Source organism: Pseudochaenichthys georgianus, chromosome 16 (genome assembly GCF_902827115.2).
Source record: "Pseudochaenichthys georgianus chromosome 16, fPseGeo1.2, whole genome shotgun sequence".
NCBI lineage: Eukaryota > Metazoa > Chordata > Actinopteri > Perciformes > Channichthyidae > Pseudochaenichthys > Pseudochaenichthys georgianus.
The window spans coordinates 6596734-6610731 of record NC_047518.2 but is presented as its reverse complement, the minus strand read 5'-3'; positions in this window follow the sequence as shown (position 1 = coordinate 6610731).

The following is a 13998-nucleotide window of genomic DNA, read 5'->3' as shown; positions in this document are numbered from 1 at the left end:
AACATCTTTTTTTACAGTGCAGCCTAAACTGGATGTGTGGTCACAAAAGATTTGTTAAGACACACAATCTGCTGCCAATGGCCAAAGGGGACCAGTAATCAATTAGGCTCACATGGTTTTGCAGTAATTATGTACTCCAATTGAGTCCTGGAGGGTGGAGTGGGAGAGAGAAAGGGTGTGGGGGAGGAGAAAAAAGGAAGGGAAGGAGGGCAGGGGAACCATTTCATGCTACTCGTAACCACTTCCATCCTTGTATCTCTAAGATCATATCAAATTATAGCGCCAGCACACCGACTTTAATTGGCACGGAAGAAACCAGGTCCATATTACCCCCTAATTGGTCATTTCCAGTGGAAGCCTTGGTTTGCAAAACCTACTTCCAGGACAGGGCTTTCTTAAACAAGCAGGAGCTTAAGACAGAGGCTACATCTGGGCGGAATGCAAGCCAACAGGCAGGCATTGATTGGGTCCGTCCCAGTAGTAAGTGGGCTGATTGCAGGGTAAGCAACACGTGACATGAGCTTTTAGTTTCCTATGTTCGTTATGTCAGAAGAGAAAGGTTCTGTGGGAGCACTGATGATACTGATTATAGGGCCCAGGCCCCCTAATGTAAAGTCTGGACTGAATAGCTCTACATAGTGGAGTATTTTGTAATGGGAAAATTACTTTTCGCTTGCCACAGTTTACTTGTCTGTATAACTATCTGTTGATTGCGGGCATTTACAACAGGTATACACAAATATCTGGTCTTCAATGTGCATACAAGTTCAATGGGAGAACCTGGAAATACTTTATTCACTCATCCAGAACAACATGTGCCTGTGTATGTTAACACAAGCTTAATTTTACACTTCTGGACAGCCTGATTTAAAACACAGCTTTCTATTTCACACATTTTGCCCTGCCTCGTCTTTTATGCACAAGGCCCTAATAGTCATATTTAAAACACAGATATATCCACTGCTCCACACGTGCAAAAGTATGCACATGCATACTGAGCAGCGAGGGACCATGCTGCTAAGCACTGCCACATTTCAATCATATGTCCCAGTAGTAATGGTCTATTGGATATCTAGCTGCAGGTTACTGGTGATGAGCAGATCCATACCTAATAGATGCTAATGTGTAATTCCTGTGTGTGTGTGCGTGCGTGCGTGCGTGCGTGCGTGCGTGCGTGTGTGTGTGTGTGTGTGTGTGTGTGTGTGTGTGTGTGTGTGTGTGTGTGTGTGTGTGTGTGTGTGTGTGTGTGTGTGTGTGTGTGTGTGTATTTGCACCCTTGAGTATTTGCATCTACTGCTGCAAGTGCCCAGGGGAGTGTTTGTGTTTACATGCCTGTGTGTTTAGTTGCTTGTTGTGTGTAAGTAAGTAAGTGACTCCAGGGAAAAACAAGGTTTAATTGTTGATTGAACAGTCAGTGAATCAGGTAAGTAGGTGACCATATATCTGATTTCAGTCATATTTCACAGGCACAGGGACATGTTGAGCACAGGGGGGCAGTACACTGTAAGGTTGAACCTGCCCAGCAGCCTTCACACTCCAAATGGCTGAGCAGGTCTAACAATAGACTGACTGTTACGGCCCGTCCACACAGCGGCGTTGGAAGCTTTCGGTGGAAGCGTCAGCCAATCTAATCATATGCCAGTACAAGCTCTAGCCAATGACACCGCTGCTTGTGTGTCAGGGGCGGGAGATTCATGTGATTGGTTGTTGGTCGAGCTTCAGACACGCCCGCCGGCAAGCTTTTTCCAAAGCCGCTGTGTGGACGGGCGGTTACAGTGTTTGAGCTCTCCTCATCTTCACCAGCAGGAACCACTGACGGAATGTCCACCACCGGCCCAGAGTGCAGAGCTAGACTGTCACAGCACGCTGTTACAGTCACATAAACCACTTTGCAGAGTGACAATGCAGTATAGAAATTAAAGATCAAACAAACATATGTGAGTATCGGCAGCTTGAGGAGAAAAAGTCACACAAGATCATCCAAGCCATGGTTTGTGCGATTTATCAGAAACATCAAGACAATTAATAAGTGTCGGAGTGTGTGTGCATATGTCTGTCTGTCTGGATGCTGCTCTATTGTAATAACATGGACAGGTGGCCCTGCGAGCCTACCACCCTCTAACCCCCCCCCATTCCCCCACTGCTCAACCGCAATGGAAAGCAGGTGTCTGACCCTGGTCTGGGGACAGAATTGAATTAATGTGCAAAAACAAATGACTCCATCAGTAGCGTCTAGAGGCCACAGTGACAGGCCTGCAGTGTCGTACGGCCCAAAGCTGAGCACACTGTCATCCGACACTGGGCTGACCAGGCTAATATCCACCTATTACACAAGGATTCATGGGAAAAACAACAGCCGGGGCCAAAGGTGAGGATGAGAAAGAGGGAAAAGCATAGCTCAGAAAGGAGGTTACAGAGGACAAAGCTGTATTCTTGGAGAGCTCATGTAACCCGTAACAGCCTGTTTGTCTGTGGTTAACATCTAAATAGAACTGTGTTAGTCTATGAGATCTGCAAGGCTTTGAGGAAATGTTTTGCCTAATTGGAAGTGACGGTAGTCAATACACAGGCGGGATCCCACCCTTGAATGACATGCCCAGCTCTAATACTGTCTCCAATTTCAGGATTACCCTGATAATAACTGAGGCAGCCATTTTCCATTTCCAACACACACACACACACACACACACACACACACACACACACACACACACACACACACACACACACACACACACACACACACACACACACACACACACACACACACACACACACACACACACACACACACACACACACACACACACACACACACACACACACACACACACACACACACACACACACACACACACACACACACACACACACACACAATACAGACTGCCAGTTATGGCATTGACATTGTAGCAGGGCACAGAAAGTACATGTCTGCAACCATTAACTGCCCTGACTCCAATGCTCTCTTGGCAGGGTGCTCATGAGAACCATCTAGAGGAGCTGTAAAAACGACAAAGTCAATATTAAAGATGACCGCAATTACAGGCTTTCAGGGGACCAAAGACTCATTGGCCTTCCGGAGAAGTGTGTCTGCATGTGTGCTGTGCACTCGTCTCTATCATGATTTGTAATATAGGCCAACCCACCAAACAAAAGTACAACAAATGTACTTTTAATCTGAGAGTGTCCAAATGAAATGACAGAAGAATACCTTGTCTCTACAGTCTGCATCCTTGTGGTTAATGTGTCTGCTCCCCATTGTCAAACTGTTCACATACATAGGCTGCTAACAGCAGTACGATCTAGAATGAAAGATGTCTATATTTACAAATGTTTCCCACCGGTTTCCAGGCAACCAAGGGATGTCCCCCAGTCGCCAAGCTTTAAGATACACCCAGCCCTAGCTACCTATCCTTTCTCCATTTCACCCTCACCACCACTGCATGCAGCTTACACTAAGCCCAGATAGTCTTATCATCTTCTATCATTATAAACCCTTTCCCCCCCGAAAAGCAGCCGACGAGATCCCTGACACTCCCTTGCCCTCAACTCGCCGTCACAAAACTCTTTTCTGTCATTTGGTGATTTGTAACAACCCAGCCCCTTGCTTCTATAACTCAGAATTAACTTTCTGTCGCTTCAACCACCAGCTGAGGGGGGATAGATGGGTTCGGACAGAGGCCACCATATCCCCTAATGCTCAAGCCAACAGCCAGACTTTGATATCAGGGATTAAGCTCCCGTCAGGCTGGCACAATGGCGAGGCAAGACGAGTTGAGGCGGCCCCGCAATTTCAGGCCCCTAATTTGTGAAGCAATGTGTGGAATGACATCAGCACCTATCAAAACTGAAACAGCAGGGGTGGGGGAAATCAAGGGTGTCCTGGGGATTGTAGCTGGCCAACAGTGGCTGATTGAGTCAGGGGTGTGGTAGTGATGAGATTTATTGTTGAGGTCCACCAGTGCTGCAGTCTGGATAGCTTGGGGAGACGTGGGGGTTAAAGGATGGGATGGATGGGGATCAGGCTTCTCTATTTCCTTCACCCTTCTAAATCCCAGCTGATGCTGAAAAACCAGTGGCCCAGCATGTGGGGGATGTCAGGGGGGAAAAGTAAGGAGGGGGGTCAGGGGCAGTTATCAGCTCTGATAGCATTATCTGGGAGCAAACATGGAGCAGTGGGCTGTGATGTATAGGGGCTGAAAAGGATGGACTTTGGTGTGGGGGGGCCGGCCACTGTGTAAGTCCGTCTGCATTTTCAGACTTTCACACGATCTAAAGATATCATGGTTCTCACACACACGTCTTTCTGTGCCCGTGAGTTCATTTGCTGGGGGCATCATCAGATCTGCCTGGATCAGTGGAGAGGACCACAATCTAATAAGGTTTGAAGGTGGCCTATCTTTTCAGTCATTTAAATGTAACCACTTTGCATTTGGTATATTATAGTTATATTTATGTCCAATAATACAAAATAACATTAAAAGTAGTAATCACATTATTAAATCATACCGATAAGCCTGTTTTATAGTATGCAATAATAACTGAACACCACGTAGGTGAAAGCTGTCAGCTTTTATTTTAATGTATTTATCACCTTAGTCAATAGATTTGTTTTTGATGACAAATGCCTGGCCTCTCTAAGGTCATCAACAAGGTCACACATTTGGCATTCTCAACAGTTAAGAAGTAGAAGGAATGAGAAAGGGGGTTAGTAAAAGAAAAAAAGGGAGTGAATAGTAGGTAAGGAAAAATGAGAGTCAAGGAAGGGGGAAAGCAAGATAACAAGTGGGAGGGGTATGCTTATGGCTGTAGGTCAAATGCCTGAAAGCAGCCGCCAATAAAAAAGGAGGCCCACCTTTAAAACGTGATAAGAAATTGCCCTAAGAGTGTGCTATATGTGCATAACAACAACCCTACTTTGACTGCCATGTTTTGACTATATGAAAGTTTAACGCATATAATGGTAGTACAACATTGCTTTAATTTCCAAAAATGTGGTGAATGTTCTGGTCCTGCTTGAGACTGAAACTGAGGACATTGATCCGACCGATGAAGAATAACTGAGACAGACGCATGTCTTGATGACGCATGTCTCCATGTCTGGAGATGGAAATTGTATGCTGTAAAGCGTCTAAAGGACATGTTGAACTTCAGTGCATATGCAAGTGTTGCAATTAATCTGTAAGAAATCCCCTTTTAAATCCACCTTAACTACAGAGGGAACAGGGGTAGAACTGTTTGGCTTTCATTTCAGAATGCTCTGGAAGCTCTCTAATCACTGACTTACATTAAAACATTCAGGAGTCTGGCTTAATTAGCCAACATCAACTGGGCCTCAATTGCACTACAATGTGGAATGTACATGCCAGATCGGGGACAATAACTTCAAATATCAACAAAACAACACACAAATGTCAGACCAAATCAGCTACCTGCTCAGTCTGTGTTGTGGTTTGTTCCATACACAACCATTAGTTCCTCCAGCTTAATCACACTCCTCAGCAACAACTCAGAGCTTGATTCTGTTGCTGTGGCTGTTCCCTCAGTATAAACAAAGGCATTACAGCCGAGGAAATATGCACCAAGCTTATAACTACCTTGACTTATCCCATGGTTATTGCCTTCAGCACACCACATTTGCATCTGATTTTATTAAAATAAACTTTTTTTCCAATCTGACATTATTTTCAGCTCCTGGTGTTGGGAAGGGTGAGCTGTGATGTGATAAGCCCTCAACTTGAAACCTCAGAGTTAATTCAAATTGAGAGAGGGGACCCGAGGGGCGTAATGGATATCTCAGTGTGTGTATCAGATTTTCTTATGTGGCAAAATACATCACAAGTTGACAGATTTTAGATGCTCAGTCAGCCGTTGTTGGGTTGTTGCAGTGAAACAAAAGGGACTCAGAGGTATGTCAGCCTAACACATCATCAATAAATATGATTAATGATGAAATCATCAGGCCCTAAAGTGAATTAATGTATTACTGTCACTTGACTCAACCACTCAACCCTCAGCTGAACCACCCACACAGCCAGTCCCTCACATACTCCTACTCCTACCACAAAATACAATTTACTCTCATACATAAGCACACACTCCGCACAGATGCACATTTTTAAAGGAAACAGAAAAAAGTACAGAAAAATATAACCCTGAGGTCCCAGGCAAATAAACACTCCCCAGTTTGATCACTCCGTCTCTATCGCGCTGTAAATCTGTTGAACAAATTTAAAGAGGTGGGGTGTATGAGTGTGGGGCAGTCTAATATTCCACCGTGACTGAGATCCAGGAAACTGTTACATCTGCTACTAATGTAGCCATTTCCATTACATTTCCTCCCAGAAAAGGGAATCACAAAGAGCCCATCACTTCTATATCTTTATCTCTGGACAACTGAAAGCCTCCCTGGAGGCGGGCACCCCCTCAACCTCACTGCACTAGCTAACCATACATCGATCCATCAGATATTTATTCCACACATAAACTCCACAGCTACAGCAGACCCAGCAGAGCCCTGTCTGTCAGAGAACACACTCGTAGGCAAAACACGTATACACTTATACACACTTAAGTTAAGACATTTGCCCTTCTCACATGACAAGAACAACACTGTGGCTAGACCTGCAAGAAACCAAGAAGATAAAGGTCTCTGCTTCTTGTTTGTTTGTAGCCTTTATTTAACCAGGTGAAAATCCCATTGAGATCAACGATCTCTTTTCATGGGAGACCTGCAGCACATTAGTTACACATAAAAACAACAGAAAACACAAAGGACATCATACAAAAATAATTACAGGGGTATAAATTAGCAACCAACATTTTGTAATGTTGAAAACTTTATCTCAGATTGCTGTGAATTGGGTTGATCAGATTGAGTGCTCTTGACAGCAGATATTACACATCCAAGTAAGAACCTGGAGAGTAGTGTTTAAAAAAGTCTCTAAAATGTTTGTTACGGCTGGCTGGAAAGGAGAGACTGGCTTTGCATTGACAAATAAACACTACGCAGCATCACTGACTCAGACCAAAGAGGTCTCCCTTCTAACAATTCTCAGTGAAAAGAATAACAGCCTAGGAGTGAGGTCCAGTTGGTGTAGTAGGTGAACTGTAAAACTGTTGATTTGGTAACACAAATACAAATAATGTGTCAACAGTTTCCAAGCAATTTTAAGAGTTTAGTCAACTTTTGCATTTTTTGAGTTGGTGAAACTTACTTTTTTAGTTTTCCTCTACTCAAGAATGTGTTACTTTGCTAAAACTTAAAAACAATGTGTCAACAGCTTCCAAGCAATTTTTCGGTATTGGGTAAACTCACTAATGTGATTTTTTCTGCAGGTGAAAAGATGAGTTGAGCCTACAATTAAAAGCCAAGATATTAAGTGTAACCAATGCAAATAACAATCTGCTAAGAACCACATCAGACAAGAATAAATAAAGTAAATTATAAAACACAATTGAGTTGCCGGAACCTATATACGACAAACTCTTTCTGATTTCAATCCAACCCTTTAAATATGTGATAGCATTGAAACATTGCAGATTAAACAAATAGATTTAAAAAAGGGAACGTTATGGACATGGTTACTACCAGCCATCCATCCATCTTCTCCCGCTTATCCGTGGTCGGGTCGCGGGGGTAGCAGTTCCAGCAGAGAGCCCCAAACTTTCCTTTCCCTGGCCACATCAACCAGCTCTGACTGGGGGATCCCAAGGCGCTCCCAGGCCAGCGAAGAGACATAATCCCTCCACCTGGTCCTAGGTCTACCCCTTGGTCTCTTCCCAGCTGGACGTGCCTGGAACACCTCCCTAGGGAGGCGCCCAGGTGGCATCCTAACTAGGTGCCCGAACCACCTCAACTGGCTCCTTTCGACGCGAAGGAGGAGCGGCTCAACTCCGAGTCCCTCCCTGATGACCGAACTTCTCACCTTATCCCTAAGGGAGACGCCAGCCACCCGGTGGAGAAAACCCATCTCGGCCGCTTGTATCTCGTTCTTTCGGTCATGACCCATCCTTCATGACCATAGGTGAGGGTAGGAACGAAAATGGACTGCAGTACTGCAGTACCGCTCCCGCTGCTCCGATTCTCCGGCCCATCTCACGCTCCATTGTTCCCTCACTCGAGAACAAGACCCCGAGATACTTGAACTCCTTCACTTGGGGTAAGGACTCATTCCCTACTTGGAGTGGACAGTCCATCGGTTTCCTGCTGAGAACCATGGCCTCAGATTTGGAGGTGCTGATCCTCATCCCAGCCGCTTCACACTCGGTTGCGAACCGATCCAGTGAGTGCTGAAGGTCGCAGACCGATGAAGCCATCAGAACCACATCATCTGCAAAAAGCAGTGGTGCAATCCTTAGTCCACCGAACTGCAGACCCCCTCCCCCACGACTACGCCTCGAAATCCAATCCATGTATATTACAAACAGGATTGGTGACAAAGCGCAGCCCTGGCGGAGGCCAACCCTCACCGGAAATGGGTCCGACTTACAGCCGAGGACCCGGACGCAGCTCTCGCTTTGGGAGTACAGCGATTGGATGGCCCTGAGTAGAGACCCCCTCACCCCATACTCCCGCAGCACCTCCCACAGTAACTCCCTGGGAACTCGGTCATACGCCTTCTCCAAGTCTACAAAACACATGTAGACCGGATAAGCATACTCCCAGGCCCCCTCCAGGATCCTTGCGAGAGTAAAAAGCTGATCCGTCGTTCCACGACCAGGACGGAATCCGCATTGTTCCTCCTCAATCTGAGGTTCGACAATCGGCCTGACCCTCCTTGTACATGTTAGTGTTACTACATTTTATTATTTCAAAACAGTTTTCATAAAACAGTAACAAGTTTGTTTAAAAGCACAAAATATTAACATATATGGAGACACATGGTTATTACTTGATGGTTATTCCAACTGCATCTGGCTCGTGGGCAACGTATAACTTCATGCTGTGCATCACGAGCCTCTGTTGCACTTCGACCTCTGCTGTTCCCTGTATATACAAACGAAACACTAAATTGAGTACAAATCAGGACACACCATGTGTTTTCCTCAACAACAAAAATCAAATCTGTCTTGAAACCATAACAAGTACAGCCAGTTTACATTAGCTGTTAACAGACGGTAAGTGAGGTGCTATTCACATGCATTACAAGGGGTTTAAACCATAACAAAAAGGCTGGTTAGCAAAAAAATGAACCACATAGTCATGAGATTGATATAGTTCATAGAATGTCCAACTACTTATTTTTAACCCCACCTCGTGCTCAGAGATTCATATAAAGTGGCACATGGGTCCTAGAATAAATAAGAACAGACGATTATTTCAACTTTTATCTTGATAAGTGAGAGCGCAGGCCAGTCTACATGAATGCAGGGCAAGGCACGTTTCTGTCCAAAGGTTACCTGATGGAGTCGATAATGTTTTAATATATCACTTTGAGTGGTGACACTAGTGCTGCATAGTTTACATCTCCATCCCATCTGTGATTAAAAAAATAGAAATTGGTACATTTACCTGATGCTCATTATATTAGAATGTAAACATAACACGTCTTGAATTAACCTCTGAAACAATAACTAGTCTGACACACTTGAGGGCTTACCTAATGTGAACCTGAAGTCGATAACAGGAGGCAAAATGTCTTCAAGAGGAGGTGTGACTGTTTTCTGGTGAGGCAAATAAAAGAACAAAATAGTTATATGATGAAAATGTAACAACAATTTCAGTAGAATTCATTACAACATCTTTAATTCAATTAATGGAATCAAACATATTTAAAAAATAATTATCATTTAAAACGGCATTGTATATATATATATATATATATATATATAATATATACATTTATAAGGATGGCATTTATTAAGGATGGTATTGATACCAGTAAAATTCCATGATTCTCTACACAGCGGATCCTAATTACTTCAATATACACTGCTTTATCTCGTTTGCATACTGTCTAATATCTACTTTATGTTGTAGTAAAACACCTCCTTTATACAACAATATATATTGATATTTCTCGCTAAAGACTGCATTTTACTGGACAACATTGAACACATCCTGTTGACGTTTTAAATGCATCTTCGCCCCATACAAACTTTTACTGAATTGCGCCTGAATGTACCTTAACTGAAGTCAATGGCACTTCTGTCATTGGCTACTGAGAGCTAACATAAACTCTCCTGCAGATTCAAACATGGATTTGCATCTATAGTGTTTCTCAAACTTCTTCATACCAAGGACCAGTTGTGCGGGAAACTTAAATGTATTTATTTATTTCAAATGTGAAATGTTACCAATATACTCGCGGACCACTAGGGGGCGCTTACGGACCACCAGTGGTCCGCGGACCACACTTTGAGAAGCACTGACGGTGTTGCATAAGCATGAAAAATATAGTTTGCACTTCATATTGTATAATAACAACTTGATGCTGTAACTGCGACAACAAGTTTGAATTGCGTACACATCTAGATTGTAGAAATATAATAAATAGCTCACAGTAAAACAAACGGTGAAATACATACAGAGGAATTAATATCAAATAGGTGCATTAGTAGCTTACTCTTACATAACCGCTGGGTTGTAAAGTAGTAGAAAATAGTTTTAGCGGAGGTATTTTACCGCACAACATGCAGCAGAGCCTCTGATCCCTGCGGCCGCATGACGGTGCCCGGCCAACGCTTACGGTACGTCCACACAGCAGCTTTTCAAAAATCTTGAAAATCTTGGAGCTGGGCGTGTCTGAAAGCTTGGGGATTTTTTGCGAGCAACGCGACCAACAACCAATCACATGAATCTCCCGCCCCCGACATACAAAGCAAAAAACCCCGGGGATTTTATGCGAGCAATATATATATATATAAACTCCCCAAACAGGTGAAAACCTACCAGTTTCACCCACTGTCTCTGCCACCTCCCTCCATGCCTGGTTCCTCCGGTTTGTATCCCGGTAAATAGTCTGGTTGTAAAGGATTTGCTACCGTAATTTCTCGTTTGGAATATGAGGAAATGAACTGCGGTCTGGCTCTCCCAGCATACACGTGGTTTGATTGGCTAGCGCTTGTACTGGCAGATTTGCATAAACGGGATTTGATTGGCTGATGCTTCCAGCTCAGCTTCAAAAGTTGAACATTGCTCAACTTTTGAATCCTGAAAATTCTGGAAATCCTGGAAATCTTCGCTTCGCTCCCCCACAATGCAGTTCGGCGAAAAACGAGGCAAAGTGACGTCATCCCCATTCAAAGTCAATGGGCAGAGAAGCGTTGGAAGCGGTAGAAGATTCGTCTAAAGCTGCTGTGTGGACGTACCGTTATGGTGCGTTCACACCGGACGCGAAGCGAATATTCGCTTCGCTCTAATCGCTCCTATCGCATCGCTCTAAACGCTCAAGTTTCACAGCGGCTGCCAGCTGTGTTTACTTGCGTCATTCAAACAAGACGTGCTGGCTCGGGAGCTATAACTACAACAAGATGAACATATTTTACCGTGATTACATTGTAATACACGTTTCTAAATGATGCCGAAGTAACAACATACTGATACCGGTTAGTAAAAACCATGAATTAATGCTTTGACAAGTCTGCAGACAGACGAAAAACCTTTTAAAATGCTTGTTTTCCGAATGAAGATTGGGTCGACCAGGCTAAGCTAACGTTTTATATGCTCACTCCACACTCACAACAACGGCCTAAATAAATAAACCAGTGACTGTATTCGCCAAGACACAGACAGTCTTCGGTTTCTAGTTGTTTAACTTTTGTCTACTTTCTGAACAGATATGAGGAGCTGTGTGCTAACTGCTAACAGCTAACGGCTGATGTTTTCTGGTTGAACGTCAGTGATGGCAGCAGTGGCGGCGCCAGGGTATGGCTGGGGTAGGCTACAGCCATACCCAGAGATGGCTTAGCCCTACCTTAGCCCGACCATGAAAAATTATGTTAAAGTAAGCATGTTGAGAACACGGATTGCGAAAATCTACCGGTCGTGTCCACAACACACAAACTGATCCTGCTGTAACAACAAGTGCACGTTACTGACGCAATATGGTTGAGACCATTCGGGCTTATGCTAGAGGGGTGCAAGGAATAGTCTAAGGCTGCGGCCCCACGAGGACGAATTCGGTCGTTTGCGTTACTGTTTAGTGTCATATAGACCGTTCGGCCACACGAGGACGACCGAATATGGCACTAAACGACTGAGGAAACGACAACGGGTCCCAAGGTGGATAGAAATGCATACGCCACTCTCTGGGGGGTCAAACAGCTCCGTGTGTGCGCCCTATACGGACATTTTCAGATCACTGATAGTGATTGCGCAATAGCCCCGCCTCTCCCCACCTCTTCTGCTCACCTCCGCTTACCCCGCGCCATTGCTGAAGTGTTTCGCCACCAACAACAACAACAATGGCGGATCGCAGAGTTGCTATCGTGCTCCGGACGCTATTGACCATGCTACAGTTGTTTGTGCAACATCTACAGCAATAATGATGAGGCAATAGCCCCGCCTCTGCTGCTCACCCCCACGTCAAAGTAAACTGCACCCTGCATTCAGATTATTTATCTTTCTCTCGCGAGTGAAATCTAATTTGACAGGACGGAGACACGCAGCTCTGCTCCCCTGCAGCTCCTCCCGCTGCAGCAAAACACACACTTCAAGTCAGATCATCACCCTTAGCTATTTTAATTACCTCTCAAACTCCCTAAACTAGTTATAAATATGTTTATTTTTACAGTCGGCCGGGTCACTGATTACTGGATGAGCTGCTGCATGAGACAGACACTGGCGCTGTCCGAAGAGAGGGAGGAAAAAGAGAGGCTCCGTGTATTTTATCATTATATTATATAGAGTCGTTATTCATTTATTTTAAAGCTCAATAAATAACAAAGAAGACCTTTGACCGGCACTTTTATCATTTTGTCCGGAAGATTTCAACTTTAATACACGCTGACTGGCGAAAAACTCTGCCCGGTTCCCTCGGCCCCCACCACGGAGAATAAACAGAAGGGCAACCATGACAACCATGCTTCTTCGCTGCTTTTGTGGAGGAAGTTACAGCGCCACGTAGAGGCTCCTACATATGTACTGCAGCTTCTCCAGCGGTTGGAGCTAAACGGAGCGGTCTCGTGTGGGCAGACACTATCCGGATAATTATTGCATGTGGACGGAAGCCGTTTGCGATTGCGTTTGCGTTAATCCTATGCGTTTAGCCGTTTTCGTCCTCGTGGGGCCGCAGCCTAAGTAGTGGGGGAGTTTTATACACTAAAGGTGTGGACATTCTCTCGCGTTATAATATCAGCGCGGCCAAAATGCCTCCGAATGCAATTTGAACAGACCTACAGCCAATCAGAGCAACGAAACGTTGGGTCTGCATTACTGATACGTCACGTACACAGTGAAAAGTCCCCAAACTCGCGCCGAGTAAATTGCAGACAGACAGCAGAACTTCTAGGATTAATTGTATATCTCGGATGGATAGATTTGTTCTTAAACGCCCGCGCATTGAGGTACAAGTCGAACAGGTGCCAGAGTCACACGACCCACCTGAAGAGTGAATAGTGAGTTTTTAATATATTTTGTAATAATGGGTCATTTGAAAAAGTGTTTTGTATGACGATAGAGACACAGGCTACCTGTTGTGTGTTGTGTCTGTCTCTCTCTGTTTACCTGTGTCTCTGTCTCTCTCCCTCACTCTCCCTCTCTCTCTCCGTGTCAATTCTATATGCCAACTTTTCTTGTTTCTGCCGCTGCGTAGCATGTTGTAACAACGTGGAATTAGCAGAAAAGGCTATTGTATTGTTTAACTCACACCTGTTGCTCTCGATGTAATTTAGCTGATAAAAGGAGACTAATAAAAGCTAATAAAAGCCTCACGCGTGCGTTTCACTGTCAAGGGGTGCGATATAGCGTGTATGTAATTACATTACAAATAATTACTTGAGCCCCACCACTGTATGAGTTAGCCCTACCATAGATTACCCAACAAAAATACT